The 26,807-nt window shown below is 35.8% G+C and overlaps 1 long non-coding RNA gene across 1 annotated transcript in view; it reads left to right on the plus strand.

Annotated features, from left to right (window-relative positions):
• LOC149137645 (uncharacterized) overlaps positions 1-25,394 on the plus strand; it is a 29,013-nt gene extending 3,619 nt beyond the window's left edge. Inside the window, exon 2 of the long non-coding RNA XR_016242537.1 lies at positions 25,260-25,394. This is a non-coding gene — a long non-coding RNA (uncharacterized LOC149137645). The remainder of the gene's footprint in view (positions 1-25,259) is intronic.
• The last annotated feature ends 1,413 nt before the right edge of the window (positions 25,395-26,807 follow it).

Consider the following 26,807-nt stretch of genomic DNA (forward strand, 5'->3'; position numbering starts at 1 on the left):
ATAACATTATAGAATTAACTATGTATGGTCCTAGACAACCCACTGACACCCACCCCATCAGGAGGACTCAAGCCATATCTAACCTGAATTTCCACAGGGCGGACTGGAAATCAATTTGCAAAGAGATTTGAAATCAAAACTGGCATGCCAATTGAATTCCTAGAGACAGGAAAATCCTTATAAGACACAGAACAAAGGTCTCAAACCAGTTAAAAAGAGAACTGGAGGATAGGAAAAGGGCTAAATTAAAACTAGAGCAATCGAAAACTGCCTTTCTTATAAGAAATAGTAGGCTCCCAGAGCTGGTGATTAATTTCCCACACAAGGAAAAATAAACTGTTGTGCCAACATGATTGGACAGCTGGAAACTGACCAATACAAATAACAGGTTCGTTTAATCACAATGCCATGTGATCTGCTGGACCGAAAAGGGCCTGTGGAGCCGACATTCAGGTATTTAAGCCTAGAGGAGTCAAAACAAAAATATCCCACACATAGTGACAGTGTATTTCACTTCTGCTACATGTGTGTGCACGCGCGCTTGCACGTGCATATTTTATATATGTATATTATATGTACATTAGTTTGTCATTGACAACGACCAAGGACATCACATTTGAGAAGAAGATGGAGTCAATCAGTTTGATGTGTGCTCGGAAGCCTCTGCTGCAGGTCAGGCACTAGTTGTCTGCTGGGGCTGAAGATAAAGAGTTGGCTCTGAACTTGTGCAGCTCATGTTTTCTTTGTGCCCCTGTTTGTAGGAGGTGTCACCTCTGTTATGCTTGTGTTTCCCAGGTGTTGGGGTTGATTTGAAAGCTCTTCAGTGAGGCTTTGAGTATATCCTTGAAGTGCTCTTTCAGTCCACCTGGCATGCACTTGCTTTCTGGTAGTTCACTGTAAAACAGTCACTTGGGGAGTTATTTGTCAAGCATTCGAACAAGCTGGCCTGCCCACCTTCTTGCATTCTCCTCCGTTGTGTGTAAATGCTCCATGCCTGGGACCTTGTCTTGCCAGGTGATTTCAACAGCTTTCTCTTGCAGTTCGTGTGGAAGCAGTTTAGCTTTTTGTTATGGCATTTATAAATGCCAACTTGAGAAGTGCCATGAACAGAATACATACATTAATATATGTATGTATGCATGTAGACAGACAGATAGATAAATAGATGGATGGATAGATAGATAGATAGATAGATATTTCTTTGTTATCTGAATACATTACCCTACAGTGATTCTTAAAATGTTGTGATATGATAACATTTATGTATCACTTTGACTACCTATCTCTATTATTACAAATTTCTATGGCTAGATATCTATATTACAACAAAGCTCAGTAACAAATGTAATGTTCAAGCATCAATTATTCAACTTATCAACTCAATAGAGTATCAGCTGACCAATTAAAAATTTAAAGGCTGAAACCCTTGTCACTGACATTCTACTTTGTTCAAAGCCAATACATTTAACTTTCACTAGTTCAATCCACTTTACTAGTTAGGGTAGAACAGTTCACAGAAATTAGTTAAAAGTGGTCAGCATGTAACTGAGAAATGTTTCATTAATTTGAAATAGAGAGCAATAAATCATCCTCTCATATAAAACATTCTATCCATGTGGAGAAGCATTTCTCAATCTATTAGCACATTCAGATATATGATCATCTGCAAGTTACCTTAACATTGAGGTAGGAAATTTAAAAAAATGTATTGAATATAAATTTCCTTGACATTTGAATATCTAGATGACATTTAACATCCACAAAGCAGAAGGTAAACTTATTACTTCTAAGTTGATTTTTATCATATTACAAACTAGGATTTCCAACATATTTTTCTTTGCTAGATATTGATAGCATTAAATTAGCATATATATATATTTAAAAATCAAACTGTAACAAAAGATAACAGCCAGCTGCAATAGCAACAATTAGTGAAAAATTCTCAGTTTTACCTCATAGATACAATAGGTAACATTACATGTTTATTCATACATACACACACACACACACACACACACACACACACATATATATATATATATATATATATATATATATATATATATATGTATATATATACACACACACACACACAAGGGTAAGACAAAAATTATATGCACCCTTGTTTAGTTTATTAACAAAAGCAGGTGTTGAACAATTAAATCATTTTTCAACATAGTCTTTCCTTGTTTTTCAATGCACTTCTTCCAGTGGTCCACAAGCTTGCTTATTCCACTGGAGAAGATTTTGGCTGGTCATGTAGCCATTTATGCACTGCTTCTCGTGCTTCTTTGTCTGTAACAAATCGATGACTCAGTAAAGGATGTTTGAGTGGTCCAAAGATATGATAGTTGGAAGAGGCTAGATGTGCACTATGTGCAGGATGTTACAGCAACTCAAAACTCAATTTTTCAGTGGTTTCAATGATGTGGATGGCCATATATGGGTGTACATTGTTATGCAGTATTAACACTTGATTTGACTAATGACTTTGGTGTTTTGTGAATTACTGGTTTCAGTTTGTTGGCCAGCATTTCACTCTCACCTACACTGGTGACTGGAGACACCTTTTCCAGGTAATGTTCCAATATAGTCCCTTTTGTGCCCCCAAAACTGGTTAGCATCAGTTATTCTGTGGAAGGTTGAATCTTGAATTTCTTTTTGGCTGGTGATTCCAGATCTTTCCATGTCATACTCTGCTTTCTTTATTCTGGCTCAAAGTGATTGCTGCAGGTCTTATCTCATGTGACTATTCTCTCCAAAAAAGCTTTGCTTTCATCATTATAGCAATCAAGTAAATGTTGACAGATCTCCATACTATTATGCTTATTTTCTTTAGTATGCTTTCTTGGTACTCATCTTTCAAGGACTTTTGTTGGTTGGTCTGAGGTGATGACTGATTGAGTTGATGAATAAAACTGTGTGAAGTAACTGACATTGGTCTTTTACAAACAAATAATAACAGCAATAGTTATTACTAGGAGAGGCATACTGCTAGGAGTTTATAGCAGTATTGCTTAATAGACCAATCATATGAAGCTACTGTGGTTTGATCATGATGCATGACTGGTTACCAAGCAGTTCGATTTTGAATCACTCTACAAATAGTCTTTAGATATTATATGTTGTGGTGTCATCTAATGAGACTCTCAGAAGGTTGTTATGTTCTTGTGGTGATAGGAACCTGGTAAAGAATGTATTAAACACAAGGTGGTAACTTTAACATGTTTATTGTGGTCAGATGAATAGAATGGTCGATGGACTTTTATATATATTTACAGGCATCTGCATGGGTTGTATGCAGGCTGTTAACCCTGGTGAAAAGCTCACGAACAGCGATATAGGAATCAGGGCAGTGTGTTGGTGCTATGTAGATATTGACGATGTTGGTGAGAGACATCTGGTGTGGCGATGAAGATGGAGGTTGCTGCAAAGTGGTCAGTGGTTAGGCCTTAGAAAGTCTGGAACCAACTGACATTGAGTCTAGGAAGAGGTGAGCTTTTATAGCTGATGGGTAGGCTCAAATGCTTGTTTGGAACAGACTGTCTCACATGACTTATTTGCAGGTTGTGATTGGTTGGGTTGCATATTGGCAAATTATTTATTGGGCACTTTCAGTGAGTTATACCTTCCTTAGATGTGTTGAAATATACTCTACTGAGATGCTGTGAGTCTCACTGAGACAGACAATGTTACTCAGAATTTAATTCCATGAGCACTTTACAAAATATCCACTGCCTTGAAAGACAATAATAACCCAGTAGGATGCAAATCAGCCAGTCACATTACAGTTGCTCATCTCACATGGTTTCATGTATAATCCCATGTGATTTACTGTTATCTGTTCACCGGTCACAGAGAATAGATTTTAGACACTGCCTGAAGATGTGATTAGTCATAAACAAATGTTTATCACAGAAGCCATGAAAAAGTAGCACACCCTATTTTTTTATATGCTACATAAATATATGTGTACATTTTAGATTAATGTTATTGCCCAGAGTAATTCCTTACTATTTATTACTATCTGTTGAGCATTTTCAGTGTATTATTTCTTCATTTAAGAATCTTTTATCATTTACTTGTTTCGGGCATTAAACTGTGACTATGCTGTGGCACTGCCTTGAAGAATTTTTCGGTGAATGAATCAACCATAGTACTTATTTTTTTCTTCTTTGTTTGTTAAGCCTGGTACTTATTCTATTGGTCTCTTTTGCCAAACTGCTAGTTTAGGGGGATATAAACACCCCCAACACTGGTTGTCAAGCAGTGATGGGGGGGAAAACACAGACATGAAGACACAGACACACACAACACACACACACACACACACAACACACATACACACACAGATATGTTTATAATATATATATATATATATATATATATATATATATATATATATATACACACACATATATGATGGGCTTCTTTCAGTTTCTGTCTACAAAATCCACCCATAAGGCTTTGGTAATCTGAGGCTATAGTAGAAGACACTTACCCAAGGTGTTACGCAATGGGACTGAACCCAGAACCATGTGGTTGGGAAACAAGCTTCTTGTTGTGTTCTTGAGGATCCTATTTACACACACACACACACACTCATAACCACACAGAGATTTAAAATAAAAGTAAGTTATTGAAGTAGTCACAATATTTGAAAAACCAAAAAACATAAAAAATTTTCTTAATTTAAAAGAATTTAAAGAAAATTATCAAAACAGATTGGCTCCACTCTGATTAATAATATAATGAAAACTGTTAGCTGTTGTGTCAGCTTTTCAAACAGTAATCTATATTTTGTAGAAATTATCACTAATTCTTTCCAGTTTAATTTCAGATGAAAAATCTTTATAAAATATTTTGATAAAGGGGAATATTTTAGATTTTGCATTTGCACATACAAAAATACAGAGAGTATTCTTATGGATCCATGATTTACTGCATGCGTACTCTAAGCTTATTTGTTTTGTTCCTGTTTGACTGATTTAGTTCTCTTTTCTTGCATTGCAATCATGTAATGAAGTTAGATCTTTTGATTTGCAATTCATATTTGCATTGGCTTTGAACTTTTCCATTGTTGAATTTATAATTTCATCCTGTTTGGTAAAGTCACTTTCTGCAACAAGTTTCACATATTGGGTTACATTCTTAATTTCTTTTGGTGTAAATGACTTACTTTTGTTAAGACTTTCTTAAGATTAGGGTGTTGTTGCCAACAGTTAATAATCTCAGATTTAACTTTACTCAGATTTGATGAATGGTGTGTAGGATTAGAAGCTCACTTTCACCTTTACGTTTTTTTTTTTTATTAAAAACGTTATCTTAGTTTTAACTCTTTAGCATTTAGACCAGTCATATCTGGTCAAAATATGATACCGGTTCTATGTACTGACTGGCCATTTTCAGCCTCTCACACTCAACCTATGTTGCCGTACTAAAAATATAGAAGCACATCATTGAATCTCAACACAGAAAGATAATGCATGAGTAGATCAAAATAATGCGAATAAATAAGCATTACATTTGACGGATGAATCTGAATGCTAAAGGGTTAAAATAACTTTGTATCATTCTGTGTATATGAAATTTAGACCGAATTAAAACACAAAACACTTCATGGTACATACATACATATGTATATCATTATCATCATCATCATTTAACGTCTGTTGTCTATGCTGGCACAAGGTGGATGGTTTGATTGGGCTGGCATGCTGGAAGGCTGCACAGACTCCAGTCTAATTTGGCATGGTTTTCTATGGCCGGATGCCCTTCCTAACGCCAACCACTCTGAGAGTGTAATGAGTGCTTTTACCTGCTACTGGCACGGGTGCTATTTGCTTGACACCAAGGTGCTTTTATGTGCCACTGGCATGGGTGCCAATTTGCCTGACACTGATATCTGCCATAACTGCAATTTTGCTCTGCTTGATAGGTTTTCTTCTCAAGCATGACATAATACCAAAGGTCTCAGTCACTGCCTCTGTGAAGTCCAACATTTTACCTCTGTGAGGCCCAATGCTCATAAGGAACTCAGCCACTTTGCCTCCATGATGGTCAATGCTTGGAAGGTGTTCTTTACATGCCATCAGCATGGGTGTACTTGGCTTGATGGGTCCTCTTAAGCACAGCACATCACCAGAGGTCTTGGTCACTAGTCATTACCTCTGTGAGGCTCAAAGTTCAAAGATCATGCTTCACCACCTCGTTCTATGTCTTTCTGGGTTTACCTCTACCACAGGTTCCCTCTACAGTTAGAGATTGGCACTTCTTCACACAGCTGTCCTCATTCATATGCATCACATGATCATACCAGCACAGTCGTCTCTCTTGCACACCACATCTGATGCCTCTTATGCCTAACTTTACTCTCAAGATGCTTACACTCTGTCAACTATGCACACTGACGTTGCACATCTAGTGAAGCATATTGACTTCATTTTTTCAAGCCTACACATGTCCTCAGCTGTCACAGCCCATGTTTCACTGCCATGCAGCATAGCTGTTTGCACACAGGCATCAAACAATCTGCCTTTCATTTTGAGAGAGAAGCCCTTTGTTGCCAGCAGTGGTAGGAACTCTCTGACCTTTGCCCATCCTAAACTTATTCTCACAGCTACACTCTTGGAGCATCCACCTCCACTTCTAACTTGGTCACCTAGATAACGGAAGCTATCTACTACCTCTGGCTTGCCCCACTGGCAGTTGATGGAGTCTATTTTCTATCTGTTTTCAGCATTTATTGTACCTGTATATCTTCCACATACAAAAGATAGTTTCACTGGTAACCTTCCCCTGATATTGCTGCACCATTTATGTGTGCAAAGCTTACACTGGGTGCATCTTATGGAGTTTCTATCTACACCTTTTCTACAGATTAAGCAGGGCCATCTACTTGAAGGGATTTGTGATTTGCTTGCCTTCCTACTTACTATGACTTTGGTTTTTACTAGGTTAACTCTAAGGCTCTTTGATTCTAGACCTTGCTTTCATACCTGGAACTTCTTCTCTAGTTCATGTAGTAATTTTGCTATAAGAGCAAGGTCATCGACATAGAGGAACTCCCAGGGGTATCCTGTCTTGAATTCCTCTGTTATTGCTTGGAAGACTATGATGAACAATATGGGGCTGAGCACCAATCCTTGTTGAACCACTACTTGTACCCTGAATTCTTCGCTGTACTCATTGCCGACCCTCACCTTACTGGTAGCATTCCTGTACATAGTTTGTACAGCTCTCGCCAACCACTCACCTATCCCTAGTTTCCTCATTGACGACCAGATAAGGGATTGCGGTGGGTGGGTTTTGGGGCCTGTCAAAGGCTTTCTCCAAGTCAACAAAGGCCAAGTACAGAGGTTTATCTTTGGCTCTCTGCAGCTGCCTCACCAGAAATGTAGCATCAGTGGTGCTTCTCCCTGGCACAAAACCAAATTGCATCTCATCTAAACTAACTCTCTCCCTAAGTTGGGCTATGACTCTCTCTGTAACTTTCATCACCTGATCCAGCAATTTGATACCTCTGAAATTATTTCTGTCTAAGGCATCACCTTTACCTTTATAGCAGTTGACTATGGTGCTGCTACATCATTCATTGGGTATGACTCCTTCGTGAATCACCTGATTTACAATATGGCTGACCAGACCATAACCACATGGCCTTTGGGGAGAAATCTCTTGCTATATTGGTAGCGATTACATATTTTTCTCATCAACACATTGTGGAGATATCATCATATGAACATATATATATATATATATATATATACATTATAATGGGACACAATTGTGTTTTTGGATTCATTAATTTAAATGTTCATATCCTTATGTTTGAGGTGTCTGGGGCCTCTGATACAACCACTATTCTTCCACTGATTGTGTCTTCCTCTTCTTTTCAGGATAAATAGGATCAGAGGGTTCTGAGTAACCTTTCTATCTGATTTGTTGATGAGGTTGACTTCTTTTGCTTCTTCACATGCACTCATGGGTAGAAAAGGTTTATTCCTGGAGTTGTATTTCTAGTGTCACTGCCTTCCAAAGCTGGCATACTTCACTTTTGCACTCATATAGACACCACCAGTTTTGTTCGTGTGAATGCAATCATTATGTATGCTTAATTCAATTAGTTTAAGCTGAATTATGATAACTGATAGCTTATGGTCATTGTGGTCAAGAGTTATAAAAATTTGAGTGAATTAGAACCCTGCATATTAATTTCTAGCTGATGTTTGTTATATTTGTATGGATATAACCCTAAACATTCTTAGCTGGAAATAAAAAAATAGAAATTCAGATTTACTCATTATATACATTTGTGTTAAGAAACACAATTATATCTAGGCACTACATACACATATTTGAATATTTATGACTATAATTATTTTTCAATTTAGTCTGCCTAAAATCTAGTTTTGTGAACATTCTAGTGAAATATTGTATACAATGAAGTCCTGATGGTTATATTGTCATCTCATCATTATTTTTACATCGTTTTTATCTATGTATAGGTTGAATGGGTCTTTTCAAACACACAATATTGCCAATTTCTTTATTCCTTTGTCATCAATTTTATGAGATTCATCCTCTTGAAACTAGCTTTCATGATTCCCACCCATATATATTCTATGTCTGTACAAGCATAATCTTGTCTACTGCATCTTATTTCTCTTATACTTAGTTTTACTCTCTGCTCATTTGTGCTTTGTCATTAATGCACACTAATACAATGCATCCAGTGGAGCATACTTACTATATTTCATTCCAGCCTTTGCACATCCTCTGCATTTAATGCTTATGTTTTTGCCACTATGCAACATAGCACTTTATACACAAGCATCATATAATCTATCCTTCCTTTGAAGACAGAATACTTTTGATGCCAACAGAGTTATTAATTATCTAAACTTTTTCCATCCTGTTCTTATTCTGGCTACTATGCTTTCAGAGAACTCTATTCTCCACTAATAATTATGTCACCTGGATAACAAAATCTCTACTACTTCTAGGAAGCCTTCTGAGCATTTGAAAGAATTTATTTCATGTTTGCTATTTTTGTGCATCTGCCACATACAAAGTCTTCTTTTTGCCAGCCTACTTGTGATCCCACTACATCTTGTGTGTACCTGTAGTCTATAGATGGCATATTGTACAGAATTTCTACCTACTCCTCTTCACAACCATTTCATTATGGCAGTGGCTTCCTATTTCCTTTCCTGCTAATCAAGACTTAGATTTTACTTCCTAATCTGGAATTTATTCACTAAAATTTCTGACAGATTTAAATATGAGTGAGGTTATTGGCATGCAGGAATTTCTATTAATAACCAGTCTTAAACTCTATTCTTTTGGCTTGGAGAACTGCAATAAATAGAAGCAAGCTGATAATCGAGCCTTAACAAACACCCACCTTCACAGAAAATTACTTACTTCATTTATGTTGACTCTCACTTTACTAATGGCATCACCATATATTGCTTGTACAGTTCTCACAAGTCATATATTTATACCTAGTTTTTTTTTTAAATACCTTCAAGCTACAGAGTGTAGAACCTTGTTAAATGCTTTCTGCAGATAAGCAAATTCTAAGTATAATGATTTTTACTTAGTTAAGCCCTTCTCTTGAAGTTGCCTCACTAAGAAGAGAGCGTCTGCCATATCCAGACCTGGTGTAAATCTAAGCTAACTTACTTCTTAATGAGTTGATCCACAACTCTTTCTACTACTTTTATAACTTCGTCCTTTAATATGATGCCTCTATAGTTGTTTTGTTCTAAAGCATTGCCTTCTTTACCTTTATAATAGTTCAAGATTGCCTTTATAATAGTTCAATCATTGTGTATGGCTCCTATCTGTACTTCCTGACTAATTACAAGAGTGACTAACTTGAGCCCTACTTCAACATATGTTTTCAGTGTTTTAGTAACTATCCCTGATGGGCCAGCAGTTTACCCTGCTTTTTTATATCCTTAATTGCACTATTGACCAGACCACTGTCAACATCAAGAGCTGTCCTTCTGTTGGGTCTGTTTGGGATTGATTTTTTTCCCACCAAACATTCTTCATATTCAGCAACCTCTGACATTGACATTCCAAGCCTCTTTCTTCTTGACACTGATGAGTGTAAATGCACCTCTGTCATCCAAACAGTTTTTCCAACAATATTTGCATTCAAACAGACACCCTTTGATCCTCAAAGAACATCTTCTCTCTGTGCTATGTACACCTGATACCTAGCCACCTGATAATGTTTCTTATACATCCTCTTTTGGAGGATCAGTCTTTTTCTTAGTTTTTATGATTCTGTCTACTGTACCATTCCACTACCATATCTTCTACCTGGCTGGTACCTTGCTTCTACCACAGATCCTGTCTGTGACTTACAGCAGGTTTTCTTGTAGAAGTTGCAGTTGTCCTCTGTGTTGTAAATCTCTATCACCTCCTACTCTATGAATCTATGCTTTGCAGAGGGATCTTTCAGTTTTCACACCTTCCTTCTCTAGATTATCTTGTGTATCTGTGTCCATCTAACTCTTACTCAGAAGCCACTACTTACTAGTTTATACTCTATCCTTCATAGAGAAAAACTTAGTATTTATAACCATCTATTTATCCTGTTCTAGTCTAACTGGATCACATGTTCCCTTTATTGGCAAGTGATCAAGTGGTTGGCTATTTTCCATAGCTGAGATGATAAGACATATTGATTTGATGAAGATAAGTTATTTTGCTAATTATTTATGAATAAGCTGAGACTTTATGATTGTTTTGTTATATTTATGAATATATAAATACACACACACACACACACACACACACACACACACACATTTATGTATTCATAGTCCATGTTCCTTGCTGGCACTATTAGCAGAGCCTGTTTACAACTTTCAATTATCTAATGTTTTCTTAAAATTTTTCTAGTATATAGATAAAAGATGGGATGTGTGTGGGCAGTAGCCATGGTATTTATAAGCCTTTTCAGTGGAATTAATGCAACCATTAAATTTGAACTTTTATATGCTAATGTCAACATTGAAAGTGTGTGTTGAGAGGGAGTTTGAAAGAGATAATATTCTACGGAGGAAAAGCTGGGAGAAGTACAGTTCCTTCGAGAGAAACAGTAGTAATATGAGGAATAAAAAATCCCAGCTCATTAGGTGGATTTTGACAGTTTTCTGGAGCAGAAACTGTTACAAGCACAGAATATTAATGAGCTAATTATAGTTTATTAGTGAAAATTTTCCAGGTAGCCAAATGACAATTTTTCTGATGTGTGATTTAAAATATTTGTGAATGTGTGGAGGAGTGAAAGGAAATGTGGCTAAAAGCAAGGGAGGAAGAGTGATGTCAGGACTGGAAGCAAGCAGAAGTGATATCATGTCGGTATGACTGAGTTCTGCTGATCCTTGTGAAGTGAAAGTGGATACTTTGTTTTGAATTCATCTTGAGATAAAAGCTTCCTTAGTTTTGCTTTTCCTTCCACTGAATAGCTCTCCACTCTAGAAATGTGAACAGCGCTCCAATGTGGTCCAGTGCTGAAATATTTTCTGGCCTAAAGAAGGCTACTAGATACTGGTTGGCATTTCATTTCAATGGATTTAACTGGTTCAGATTGATCAAAGTCAAATCTGCCCTTAATTCTTTCAACAGTGTAATGTGTAAGATAAGATCTGTTTAACTGATATTCTTAAATTTACAGGGCAGTCTATCCAGTTCTGGTAATCTGTTCCTTTCACAGTACCTTACCATCCATATCTTACACCTGAGAGAATTTTCATACTACTCTTTGTAAGCTTCAAAGTCTATATTGGAAGATCTTAAACATAACCTTTTGGTTAAATATTGTGGGCTTTATTGGGTCTGTCATAGATCACATTGTAGCATTCACACTCTGATGCCTTCACATGAGCCAAGTACATGGTTGTTGAGCCTGCAAGAAATAGCAACCAAGTTTCCCCTAATCACACCTTATCATCCTAGGAAAATCAGATAAGACAATGTATTCCTAGATGTAAAAAAAGTTGGATGGTAATGTCTGGAAGCCTTTCCAGGTCAGCTTAATTAGGGTTGATCTGGTGCTAAACACCAATAACAACAATCATATCTGTTATAACATAAGATGAATAATGATATTGTGCTCAGATAATAACTTTATAAGCAAATGAAGAAAACACTGCAACGATTCCAAACTGAAGTGCAAAATGGCAAAATGTAACTTCAATTGTCCATGATGTAAATGAACAATCTGTACCTCAGTCAGTGTGCTAAGTCAAAAAGAGTAAAGCCACAACAATGAGTTCATGTATATCTAACATCACCTCGTAGAGTCCATAGAATGTCCCACTGGACAAATCGATGTAAACTTTAATAAATGATGTGGGAGTGAAAAACAGCACATGATAGAATTGTGTCCATTGATTGGATGACACTTAATAAACAATGCTTTATGTTGAGATAACTGGAGTTGTTGGAATATTTTAGAATGAAAGCATTAACCCTTTAGCATTTAAACCAGCTATATCTATCCAAAATATTCTACCTGCTTTATGTTCAAACTGGCCAAATCTGGTTCCCTCACACCTCTGCAATGTTATTACAAAAATAAACCATCACATCATCAAACACTTGAAGCTACAAAATAATTCATGATTAATTCAAAACAATAGGATTAAATAAGTATTACATTTGACAGAGTAATCTGAATACTAAAGGGTTAACTCACACTATACAGATTTGACTTTTGGCATCAAAGAAAAGAGCTGTTCTTACAACTATTACTTCTATCACACAACCTTTTCTATAAACTACCATTTCCACTCAATTGCCACATTAGTTTGAGATCTGAATAAACACTCAGGTTTAATTGGAACTATTCAACAAATGTCTAGTGAAATCCATAAGCTCTTAATTAGTTTCAGGTAAGAGAACTGTGATAAGTATGGTTTAAGTAATCAAAACAGATTAAAAGAAGATAGATGGAACCATTAAGAGAATTCCAAGAGACAATCTTTTATACTCAGTTAAGAAGTGGTGAATGATTATTCTCAACCAGAACAAAGGGAGGCAATGATGTCATGATTATGAAATAACAAATGTTAGAGTGGTACGTTTCCAAGTGTCGAAAAAAGTGCAAATAGGTAAGTACTGCATGGGGGAGAGATCTAGCAGAAAAGAATACTGTTCTGTTAAAAGAGAATCAGATGATGCAATGTTCAGCATTGAAAAGAAAGGTGAAAATTGTGATGATGAAACCAGAATGAATGGCTCATAAAGAGAAATTTAGTAGAATTATAACTCTACAGTCAAGTTTTTAACAACTTAGATAAAAATATATTTCAGAAGAGCATGGAATAAATAGAGAAAAATAGAAATGACATCAGACTTGTGCAGGGTATATAAAAATAACAGAGAAACAGCTCAACTGCTAGCAAGCGAATACATTCTGGGAATTTTGATTATGTGAAAAGCATAACAATGTATTGAATGTTTTAACCCATTAGCATTCAGATTACTCTGTTTTAAATTCTTCATGCATTATCTCATAGCTTTGAGATTTCAATAATGTAATTGCATATTTTTAGAATGACATTGTAAGGTAGGTGTGAGATGCCAGATCTGGTTGGCCTGAATATAAAATATGAATATTTGGACCAGATATGGCTGGTTTAAATGCTAAAGGTTTAAAGCTATTCCAGCTCATATGGAAACATAAGATAGTTTCTCAGGACTTCAGACTTCAAGGATGCTTCCATAATATACTTTTACAAGCACAAAGGAAATTGTCAGGTCTGCAACAACCACTTGGAATGTACCTGCTGTTTGTTGCATGCAATACTCTAGCTAGAATTCTACTCAATCATCTCATCATACACCTTGAGCAAGTCCTCTTGCCAGGAAGCCAGTGTAGCCTGCAGAAAGAAAGTGAAGCTGTCAACATGGTGTTTGCTACTAGACAGTCTTTAGGGAGGTGACAGGAATAGGATAGTGGTTTGAGCTCTACATATGTCAGTCTGACCAAGGCCTTTGACACTGTTGGCAAAGATAGCCTTTGGTAGATCATGATGTATGACTGTCCCAGGAAATTACCACTGTTATTATCATCTAACATTAGCTTGTTTTTATGTTGGTGGGAAAAATATGTGTGTAAATCAAACTTCACCACTGCAAGAAGGTGAAATATAATCTTATTGAATCATCATCGTATTAGTATCTACTTTTCTATGTTTGCATGGGTCAGAGAGAATTCGATGTGGCAGATTTTCTATGGTCACTCTTCCTGTCACTACCTTTCAAGTGTTTCCTAGTAAGGTAATTTGTCCCCATGGCCTGACATGTTTTCAATGAAGATTGGAAATGAAGGATACCGTTTGTATACTGGTAACATTTGCTTACAACAATCCTGTAATGTCAAAAAAAGGAGACACTAACTCACACACATGTACACATATACACCCATATATAAATATATATATATATACAAAAGACTTCTTTCAATGTTTGTCAACCAAATCCACTGTCAATACTTTGATTGACCTACGATTATAGTAGAAGAAACTCACCCAAAGTGCTATGCAGTGGAGCTGAATCCAGAACTAAGGTTGGGAAACAAGCATCTTAACTAGATAGCTATGCCTACATCTTTTATGAACTAAAATTAGATATGGATTATTGATGTGGTCTGTCACAGTATGAAAAAAGAAACAAAACCAACCCCAAAAAGCTGCAAGAGAAATTGAGAAGAAACAAACATCTAGCTAATGATGGGAGTAAAAATGACAAGAAGGTATAAAATACCAATTGTGATTGGTTGTTTCTGAGAGAGTAATGATTAAAGTTTAAAAGTAGTGAGATACTCTCTTTACTCTTTTACTTGTTTCAGTCATTTGACTGCGGCCATGCTGGAGCACCACCTTTAGTCGAGCAAATTGACCCCAGGACTTATTCTTTGGAAGCCTAGTACTTATTCTATCGGTTTCTTTTGCCGAACCGCTAAGTAACGGGGACGTAAACACACCACCATCTAGTTGTCAAGCGATGGTGGGGGGACAAACACAGACACACAAACATATATGATGGGCTTCTTTCAGTTTCCGCCTACCAAATCCACTCACAAGGCTTTGGTCGGCCCGAGGCTATAGTAGAAGACACTTGCCTAAGGTGCCACGCAGTGGGACTGAACCCGGAACCATGTGGTTCGTATGTAAGCTACTTACCACACAGCCACTCCTGCGCCGAGTTAATTACAGGAAAGAAAGTAGGTGATAAAAGGATATATCCAGTTACAGAAGAGTGTATGGTGTGAAAGTGAATGTTGAGAAAGTTACATGTCTAAACTGTTTGAAGTGAATCTTCCTGTTTAGCTTCTAGCAGGTTAATAAACATTTTGTAGCCTGACATCTTCTGACCCATTGTGAGACTCAACTAAGGAGATATATGAAAAGCCAAATAAATAAATTTAAAAAAATGAATAAATAAAAATAAAAAGAATGAGACAAATGAGAAATTTTTCTATAAATATTTTATTCCATACTTGTTGATCAACAAGAACTTTTAATTTTTTCCATTAAAAGAAAAAAAAAATCCAAAAACGTCACAAAAATGTTTCATAATGTCCCAACAACCTCAGGCCCAGCTGAACATTTAAATAACCCTATACTGATTGTCCAGTCATCATTCATGCAGCCTTCAGTATAATCACCACCAACATCACCACCACAGCTACAACCAATGCCATCATCATCATCATCATCATCATCATCATTGTTGTCATCGTTGCCAGTGATTTCCAATTTTAACTCGCATCAGAGCAGCATGAATAGCTTCTATTGACTGCATTTTGAATATGTAACATGCTGATTGTGCCTTGGTATAAAAGCCTGATAAAAACAACCCTGTCTGAGCATATTTGACTATGGTACTGATTTTCTGTAATTATGTTTGTTTGGACCTATAAGTTAAACCTGGAGTAAATGGTTTACAGATATCAAAACTATGGCAATGATAATATTAACAGAGATGTTGACTACTACTACTACCAACATCAGTCATGCAGCTTAGCCCCACAGCTATTTTGAAATTATTCATCTGAACATATACACATATATTGCTAAATAAGTTCTACTTGAATATATATATATATATCACTTTGTAACTTCTGCTGATTGAATATGTGTATAGGTATATCTATACAAATGTGTGTGTGTGTGTGTGTGTGTGTATATATATATATATATATATATATATATATATATATATATATATATATATACAGAGAGAGAGAGAGAGAGTCATTGGATAACAGTTATGTGTTCCCTATTATAGATATCACATACTGAGTACATAAGTTAAGTAATGTCTAAATGCTTGACTTGTTAACTTTAGGTAGATATTAGCATTTAATTGGAGATAAAAAGACTCTTCTCCACTTGTTCTAAGTTGTTATTTAACAATCGTCGCACGCTTACACACACAGACACACACACACACACACACACGAAAAAGAATATATTTATGAATGCATATACATAATGTATGTATACATACATACATAGCTTACATATAGGGTAATAGGTAAAGACCCCCTTCGGTTAGGGATTACACCTAGAAAGTTACCCTTCAAGGCACAAATCCAGGCAAGGCTGTTTGTGGACGACTAGTAGTTGCCCATACATACCAGTCTTCCCTCTCCATTTCACCAATGTTGTCCAAAGGAAAGACAGCTGAGTAAACTGGAGCAACATGAAATAAAGTGTCTTGCTCAAGAACACACAACCTCACAATTATAAACCTGACACTCTAACCAGCTGTGTATCATACTAAATGTATGTACATTGTTGAAAGGCATGCTGCTGTGGTTTCTGAGAGAAAAAACTCTTCACAGATATGTCTTGGGAATGCAATATATATTGGAGAGAAGTGAACATCATTGCAGCAGTGATTCATGAGAACAACAAAGGCATTTCACTCTATTTAGGGACTTGTCAATGTTGTGCATCTGTTTGTAACTTGCTAAGGTGAAATTTATGCTTTAACAGTAAGTAATTCATTCACTGGTATTACAGAAAGCTTATTGGACATTGATAAGGTAAAATACATCTGTGACAAATGGGTGCACAGCATTGACAAGTCCCATGTAGAGTAAAATGCAGTTGTTTTTCTTGTGGGATTTTTTCTCAGAAAAACCCCACAGAACATGCTTTTCAATAGTGCATAAGACATTTAGTATGATACAGAGATGGCTATTTTAATTTAATGCTGTTTCTTGTGTGTTCATCAAATATATATATCTGTGTGTGTGTGTATATATATATATATATATATATATATATATATATATATATATATATATACACACATAAACTCAAACACACACATCTTAATGTTTTTAATCTGTTTCAGTCACTTGACAGTGGCCATGCTGGGGCACTGTCTTGAAGAATTTTCAGTCCAATAAATCGACACCAGTGCTTACTCTATTTTTAAGCCTGGTACTTATTTTATTGGTGTCTTTTTGCTGAACTGCTAAGTTACAGGGCCGTAAACAAACCAATACTGGTTGTCAAGTGGTGATGGTGGGGTTCAAACACAGATACAAAGACACACACACACACACACACACACACACACACACACACACACACATATATATATATATATATATATATATATATATATATATATATATATATATATATATACAATGGGCTTCTTTCAGTTGCTGTCTACCAAATCCACTCACAAGGTTTTGGTCAGCCTGAGGCTATAGCAGAAGACACTTACCCAAGGTGCCATGCAGTGGGACTGAACCCAGTACCATGTGGTTGGGAAGCAAGCTTCTTACCACACAGCCAGAAAGTGTATGGCTTAATAGTTAGGTTATTCAGCAGACAATCATAAGGTTGTGAGTTTGGTTCTTGGAAGTGCATGGTGTTCTTGAGCAAGACATTTTCTTTCACATTGCTCCAGTCCACTCAGCTGACAAAAATGAGTTGTACTTGTAAATCAAAGGGCTGGCATTGTCACACCCTGTGCCATGCTGAATCACACTGAGAACTATGTAAAGGATGTGCTCAGCTGCTTGCTCATTAATTTCATGAGAAGCCTGTTCAATTGATTGATGAATCAACTGGAATGCTCATCATTGTAGCTGACAGAGTGCCATCATATATGTGTATACACACACATGCACATAAATATATGTGGCAGTGCAATGGCCCAGTGGTTAGGGCAGTGGACTCATGGTCATAGTATTGTGGTTTCCATTCCCAGACCGGGTGTTATGAGTGTTTATTGAGCGAAAACACCTAAAGCTCCACGAGGCTCCGGCAGGGGGTGGTGGCGAACCCTGCTGTACTCTTTCACCACAACTTTCTCTCATTCTTTCTTCCTGTTTCTGTTGTACTTGTATTTCAAAGGGCCAGCCTTGTCACACTGTGTCATGCTGAATATCCCCGAGAACTACGTTAAGGGTACACGTGTCTGTGGAGTGCTCAGCCACTTGCACGTTAATTTCATGAGCAGGCTGTTCCGTTGATCGGATCAACTGGAACCTCGACGTCGTAAGCGACGGAATGCCAACAACAACAACAACAACATAAATATATATTCAGTGATGAACAATCCCTTAACTGAACAAGTGAATTCTCATCATTGAAATCAATCTGGATCCATATATATATATATATATATATATATATATATATATATATATATATATGACATACATATATGTGTGTGTAAGGGGAGGGGGATTTGTACATGTATATCATCATCATCATTTAACATACATCTGTGTATATGAGTCTAAGTGAGCATGGGTGTATATGGTCATAAAATAAGTCTATGAATTCCTAGACTTGGCTATGTATATGCATGTATGGCACTATTTAGACTGGATTATAATTAATTAATATAGTTATTTACAAAGTAATTTTCATGTTTTATCAATTAATGCTGAAGTGTGATTTGTCTTTAACAAATAAATAAATAAATAGAAAGGAGAAAATTCCCAAAAGAACATTTTCTTGGTTTAGCAGCTGCACGATATTGAGATGATTGTGGTCTTATTTCAAGGGTCAATGTTTCATTTCTTTATCTGATTATCATCGCATTTGATACTTTTCCAGTTTTATGTGAGAATTCTATAGGAACTGACAGCAAATCTCATTACAAATACTTCACATGTTTTTCTTTGGAGAGAAATATTTCTTTACAAGCTCAGAATAACCTAATGATATCTCTGTATGTAAACTTAGAGTACTCTGTTTTATGTCACTAATTTGGTAAGCTTACAACTCTGGGTTCACCTTAGTATTAATAGTTTATGAGTTCAAATATTAATTGCAAATTTTGGCACAAGGCCAGCAATTTCAGGGAAGGAGTTTAGTTGATTACATTGACCCCAGTGTTCAACGAGCACTTATTTTATTGACTCTGAAGGGATATAAGGTAAAGTAAACCATGGCAGAATTTGGACTCAGAACACAAAGACAGATGAAAGGCCAGTAAACATTTTGCCCAGTGGGCTAATGAATCTACCAGCTCGTTGCTTTAATGAGGTCAAATAATGATTGTAAGGATTGTATTTATATGAGAAATAATTTCTGGCAGAAGAACAATGGCTTTAACATCAGTATAGAAGGAAGAAAAATGGGATATTTTGACAGACGTTACTCTACAGATGTATGTATAGATGTGTGCGTCAGTATGTATATATACTCATAAAATATATATCATTCACACTAAAATGTAATGTTTAGAAATATGCATGTGCATGTATGTCTGTGCCTATGGTTATGTGTTTATGCATACAAGACACTATTTAGATCAAATGAAAACTATTAAATACAAGAGATTATTCATTTAGTTACTAAGTGGGACTTCCTAAAGTTTGTTTCCAATTATATTATGGACATACTTCAGCAGAAACCTATTATCACATCATACAGCCTAACGCAAGAAAATAAGAATGAATAAACAATTAGTTGAGACTTCTGTTAGGTTGGTTGATTTATCTTAGTACCAGCAAGTGTATATATATATATACATATATATATATATATATATATACATATATACATACATACATACATACATACATACATTCTTTATTCTTTTACTTGTTTCAATCATATGACTGTGACCATGCTGGAGCACCACCTTAAAGGGTTTTTTAGTCAAAGAAATCAACCTCAGGACTTATTCTTTGTAAGCCTAATACTTATTCTATTGGTCTCTTTTGCTGAACTACTAAGTTACGGTGACGTAAACACACACACACACACATAGATATTATACATATGTGAAGGATTTGAAAGAAATAAGGTGAGTATGCTGGTATGGCCATGTAATATGTGTTGGGTACTCAAAGTAGGTGGTCCCTGTGTAAAAGGAAAATCTAGAAAGACATGGGATGAAGTGGTGAAAACTTATCTCAAGATGCTGAACCTCACAAAACAGATGACAAACTGTATAGATGAAATCCAAAACCTATCTTCTCAGGCAAAGATGGCAGAAAGAATGCTAGTAAGGGGAGTATTGATGGTTTTGATTCTCTTGCAGCATTTGCACCATCTTTGCCCAGGATCCTATCACTGCTTTTATCCTTTCCTCTCCTGTAACCTCTGACACCCTCCTTCCTCCAACTGCTTCTTACCTCAATATCTGCTGCATTCACACTCTAGGACAGGGGTTTTCAAACTGTGGTCCGCAGACCACAGGGGGTCTGTGGACAGCAAGTACTTTTTATGGGCAATTTGATTTTATATATGTTTTTTAATCGAAATCTTTTAATTGGCAATAAACTTATTTGTTAAATACTGTTAAATAAATAAATGTAAAAATATATGTTATTTTAAGCAAATATTTATGTATAAATTTCATAAGCGTTTATAAGGGGGTCCCTAAGGTAAAGCCCGAAATATAAAGGGGTCCGCAAGTCAAAAAGTTTGAAAACCCCTGCTCTAGGATGCTCTTCAACCTTTCTTCCCTTATTTAACAGCCCCCTACTATCTTCTCTCCACAGCTTTCCTGTCTGGGATGCTTTCTCTTACTCTCACTGTTTTAAATGCACTCACTCACTGTCCTCTCCCCACATCTTCTCTGCCTCCTCAATATCCTCTCCCCTACTCCCTCGCACCTCTCTTCCCTTCATTGTCTTTCTGTGGTTCCTCACCACCTTCATCTATTTCTCTCTTTTATGTTACATTCTCCTCACACCTTCTATCCATATTTGCCCTTACAATGTATGATAACCCTGAGCCCCCACCTCATTACTCTTACCACTCTGTTCCTCCATTTCTCACTAACTTACAATACTAACCTCTTTCCCTTCCATATTCTCTTCTCCAATTGTATCTACACTGTTGCTCTCTTCCCTCCTGTCCTTTCACAGCCATAAATCTGTTCTTCCCATCATATTTACCTCAGCATTAACCTCACATGAATCATTAAACCTTTTTCCTCAATTTTCCTACAATAAGAAGGCTTCCTTTAAACCACTGGTTCTCAACCAGGGTCCATGAAACAAAATAGTAAATTTGGGATCCACAATAGTATTTCAAGGGCCCCTAAAAAACTTCTGCTTTAAATGTGTGTATGGTATATATTGCAAGAAACAGCTAGGTTTCTTTCTTGAATGTTTTACATAGTTCAACTATACAAGTTTATGTGTGCAAAACAAAATAAGATTTTTGAAAGAAGTTTCTATAAAATTAGTTTTTAAACATTGAATGGCTATGGGGTTCCACCAGAATAAAAAAATAACCAAAGGGGTCCATAGATGAAAAATGGTTGAGAACCCTTGCTTTAGACCCTTAAGTATTGTCAGTTGCAAGGTGACTTCACTAATACTAGTACCACATAAGCACCTTGCACACTTTGTAAAGTGGTTGGTATTAGGAAGGGTATCCAGCCAGAGAAACCATACTAAAGACATTGGAGTATGGCAGAGTCCTCTGACTTGTTAGAACCTGTTGAACCATCCAACCCATGCCAGCCTGGAAAACAGATATTAAATGATGATGTTGATGATGATAATGACAACGATTTTACACACAAACACACATATATATATTTACACACATACATATATACATACACACAAATATATATGTACCAATGAGCAATCGATTGATTGAACAACTGAATGCTTGTCATTGAAACTGATGCCAGATCTATCATATATTTACATACATATATACATACATACACACACACGTGGATGTAATGTGTTTGTGTATATGTATCTTAGTACCAACACATTGGTTTCTCTTAGTGACAATTGGCAGGTTTACCTTAGTACCACCAACTTGATTTATGTTAGCAAAAAGATTGGTTTGTTGACCTTATTACCAACAAGTTGTTTTAGCTTAGTATCAATGGTTTGGTTGATCGTTGTGCTAAAAGGGTTGTTGGTTTACTTTCATACCTACATTATTGGTTAATCTTAGAGCTAACAAATCAGTTGATTTACATTATTACAAATAGTTGGTTTGCTTTAGTATTAGTTTACCAATAATTGAAAAAAAGAACATGAAATGTATGATAAAGATATGTAAATTTCATTTTTTCTTAAATCTCATAATTTTTTATCTTTTGCTGTGACATTTGTTGTGGAGTATGAATGAAATTATGATAACTATGCTATAGTGGTATGAATAGAGCTTCAATCAAAGACTAAAATCAGTTTGATGAATGACTTGGCTTACTAGGATCTTACCTTTTGTTACACTGTACTCACCAAATCTCTCTTCCTTAGAACATAAGGAAGTTGGTAGTGATTGTATGACTTTTCTTGAATCAACATTACATCTTTACGGCACAGATATTAGAAGTGGGAAAGTAATAACTTTTGTTGACTGTGGATACAAGGCTAATTTTCTTTTCTTTTTATACAAGGTGAGCCAATTGGATTGGTATCATCATATCATGGAAGATTATTGATCTTGGACAAATGAGAAGCAAAGTTGATCCTCGTGGGATTTGAACTCAACCCATTAAGAGATGAGAGTAAATACAGTAAAGCATTTGTATCAGTGCTCTACATCTTCTACCAACATACTAAACTATGTAAAATATATATGTATATATATATATATATATATAAAAAAAGGAAAAGATGAATCTCCAAAATATAAGATTTTCCAAATTTCTACCAAAATGCGACATTTGTTGTTGAAAATAAAATAGTAAAATATGGATGTAAACACTGGGGTTGTAGTGTGCATAAAGCTATAAATATTTATCACAAAGTTAGTGCAAGTAAAATTAACTGGGACATCTAAGGCCAGAGGAATAATAAAACATCAAAACTGATTACTGTTGACCAACCCTATGAATGAATGACACTGTAACCAGCATCACAACGATAGTTAGATATTTTGGGGGGATTATTGTGCGTTGAACCTACAAATAGGGGAACCTTAGATGATGAAGTGATGGCCAAACAGATTTGTGATACAAGCATCAAAAAACAGTAGAGGAATAAAAGATTTTTAAAATCCATAAGAAAGAAAGGAAAAACAACAACAAAAAGCAACAATCAAAAACCCACAAAGAGGTAGGAAAAAATACATGAATGGTTATTTAATGCAAGTAGTGATAAATACAGTCAATTGCTTGCAGTTTGAAGTGTCTGTCAATGGGTGATCAACTATAATGATCTTAGAAGAGATCAAATGAGTTGAGGGGGAGGGGGATGAGAGAGAAAGAGAGTGAAATGGTATACAATATTCTCACCCTTCCTAAGGGACTAATGGTATATTTTCAAACAGTTAAACAGGAATCAAAACCGAGCCATAGACCAGGTTGACAGTTTACCCACTATAGAATGTTATTTGTCATTTACGTATATAAATAGAGAAAGTAACAATAGTTCTAGCTTGCAAGATCAGCAACTGAACAGAATAATAAGCCAAAAAATGTAAATAAATGCTAAAGCATTGTTTTGGTGTGTAGAATTCTTGTGAAATGTATCTGGGGAACATCAGAATAATTAATTTATGATTCCATATTTTTAGTGTTCAGTTCGAAGAATTGGTCTTTTGTTTGAACATAACATGTTTCAGATTATGAATGTTAATTTATATAAAATAGATTTTCTTCGTGATTAGGCACAAAAACCTATATTTCAAATAAAAAGAATGGAAAGTAGAGATGATGAAACGATTCTGAAGAGCATCAGCAGCTTAATTGAAATGAATTAGTTTCACCTGGGAATCGAAATAAAGGTCAGTGGGAGCTTATTTCTTGCTTCCACATTACTTACCAATGTGTATATGTGTATGTGTGTACATTGACTAATGCAGTAGCAGAAATTTTACAACAGCCACCATATAACCTGTTGACATCAAATATGAATCAATGAACAGTGATGATGGACATAGATAATCATGGGGTTGGTACCATCTCTGGATCTATGACACACAGACTGTTTTAAAGTTATCTAAATTAAAACATTCCACTGACATTTCTTGTTAAATTTATGTTCTAAGTACCAGCTTTATAATGACAGTTATTTTACTAAATTGTTCATTATTTTCAAAATTAACTGAAGTAATGGCAGAAATATGGTAACAAAAGGGTTAAATCCAGGATCAACAGAAGAAATAAGCACGTGCTTAGGGCACAATAGTAAAGGGGGAACACCAGAGGGTTTTTCTTCCAATGCTGTATTTAACGTGATACAAATAGACAATTACAACATTTGTTTTGCAAGATACCTGATGTGATATTGTATGTTGAAACAGATATTGTTATATTGCAGGATGGTCAAAGTAAATTTTTTCTTGAGAAATAAACACATGCATTATATATTTGTTTTTCACTCATTTAGTGGAGGCGCAATAGCCCAATGGTTAGGGCAGTGGACTTGCGGTCATAGGATCGCGGTTTCGATTCCCAGACCGGGCGTTGTGAGTGTTTATTGAGTGAAAACACCTAAAGCTCCATGAGGCTCCGGCAGGGGATGGTGGTGAACCCTGCTGTACTCTTTCACTACAACTTTCTCTCACTCTTACTTCCTGTTTCTGTTGTGCCTGTAATTCAAAGGGCCAAACTTGTCACATTGTGTCACGCTGAATATCCCCGAGAACTATGTTAAGGGTACACGTGTCTGTGGAGTGCTCAGCCACTTGCATGTTAATTTCACGAGCAGGCTGTTCCGTTGATCGGATCAACTGGAACCCTCGTTGTCGTAAGCGATGGAGTGCCAACTGTCACTCATTTATTATTGTTCTTATTTTATCTTATGTTTTAAACAGAACAGGATGAGACATGGGATGGAAGAGTTGCTGAAGAGGTCACAGGTGTGTGATGAAAGATTTCCAGACAATGGACATAAAATAAGAACAATAATAAACAAGTGAAGCATAAATATATAGTGCGTGTGTGCTTATTTGGCAAGAAAAAAACCCAAAAGAAGACCATCCCAAAATGTAAGAATTTACATAACTGTTTAGCATTATCTATTATATAGTAAAATTAATAAATTAAGCAGGTTAATATTTAATACAGTAGTATGGCCTGGGTGTTGGTCTGGAAGAAGACTGAATTTTTACTCTATTATTTTACTTTCTGTATTTCATGTATTTATGGTTTGACAGTTAGACATAAAAAGGATTAGTGGAGTGGGGCACTATTGCTGGATTAAGACCAAGGGCTTCACTTGGTCTTAATCTGGCCCAGACTAAAACACATGAAGTACATGATATAAAAAGTATAATGACACAAATATTAGCTGAAATATAGGACACTAATTACTATTTTGAAGGTTATAATAAATAATAAAATGCAGGAAGTAGGAAAAGCTTGATGTCAAATTACTAAACTTGCTTACTAAACTTCAAAGAGAGGAAATAATGTCTAATGTTGGTTCTACTATTCTTTAATCCTATGCTATGTTTAAATCAGGGTTGGATTAAGGACAACGTAAACATACACAAACACACACACACGTGTGTGTATATATATGTAGAGAGAGAAAGAGAGGATTGGGAGAATATTGTCATGATATTAAAATAAATGTTTAATTTGTAGTTTTATAGGATCAGTTGAAGAAAAAGAACTAAAACCATTAATTTCTCAAAAAGATATAACAGAGGTATATCTTTCACAGAAAGTAGATTAACATTTCACTTCAAGCTAGTAGTAGATATCTCTCCTTGACAGATATCAGATACAGAGCACCAAGCAATTGACTCTCTTTGTCACACATACAACAAATAAATGAAATTTAAAAAAGCACACACACACACACACACTCTCTCTCTCTCTCTCACTCACTCACGCATACAAAGAGTTGAACTTTAAATAACATCTTTAGCTGTTTCCATGCTTCAGCTGAAATGGCAGATTTTTTTTACGTCTTTCACACACCTGAAATTTTTGCAGACACATATCAAGAATATATGTAATTTTGTAATTTCATTTCACATATTACCAAATTTTCTATCTCTGCTATTTACATCCATTAGTATATGTTATATTGTGTGTCTCTAGGATGTTTTTCATAGACTAAAAGTAGCTTCTTGGGATCTGAGTTGCCACCTGATATTGATTCTCAGCTGTATCTCTTTCCCTTGACACACACATCTGTCTGTCTATGTGTGAGTGTTATATATTGTGTTCTTGTTCCATACTAGTATATGTGAGTGGTTGATTTTTGATGGAGCATACGTTTTTAGAGTTGGATAATCTTCCCACTATTAAATACTCAAATGTGAAGTAGAAGTGGAGAAATTGTTATTAACAGAAGTAAAGAGAAAGAATACAGTAATGGCAAAAGCAAAGTTTGAACACGTGACCAAGAA

This window comes from Octopus bimaculoides, chromosome 1 (assembly GCF_046866305.1).
Source record: "Octopus bimaculoides isolate indiv1 chromosome 1, ASM4686630v1, whole genome shotgun sequence".
Taxonomy (NCBI): Eukaryota; Metazoa; Mollusca; class Cephalopoda; order Octopoda; family Octopodidae; genus Octopus; species Octopus bimaculoides.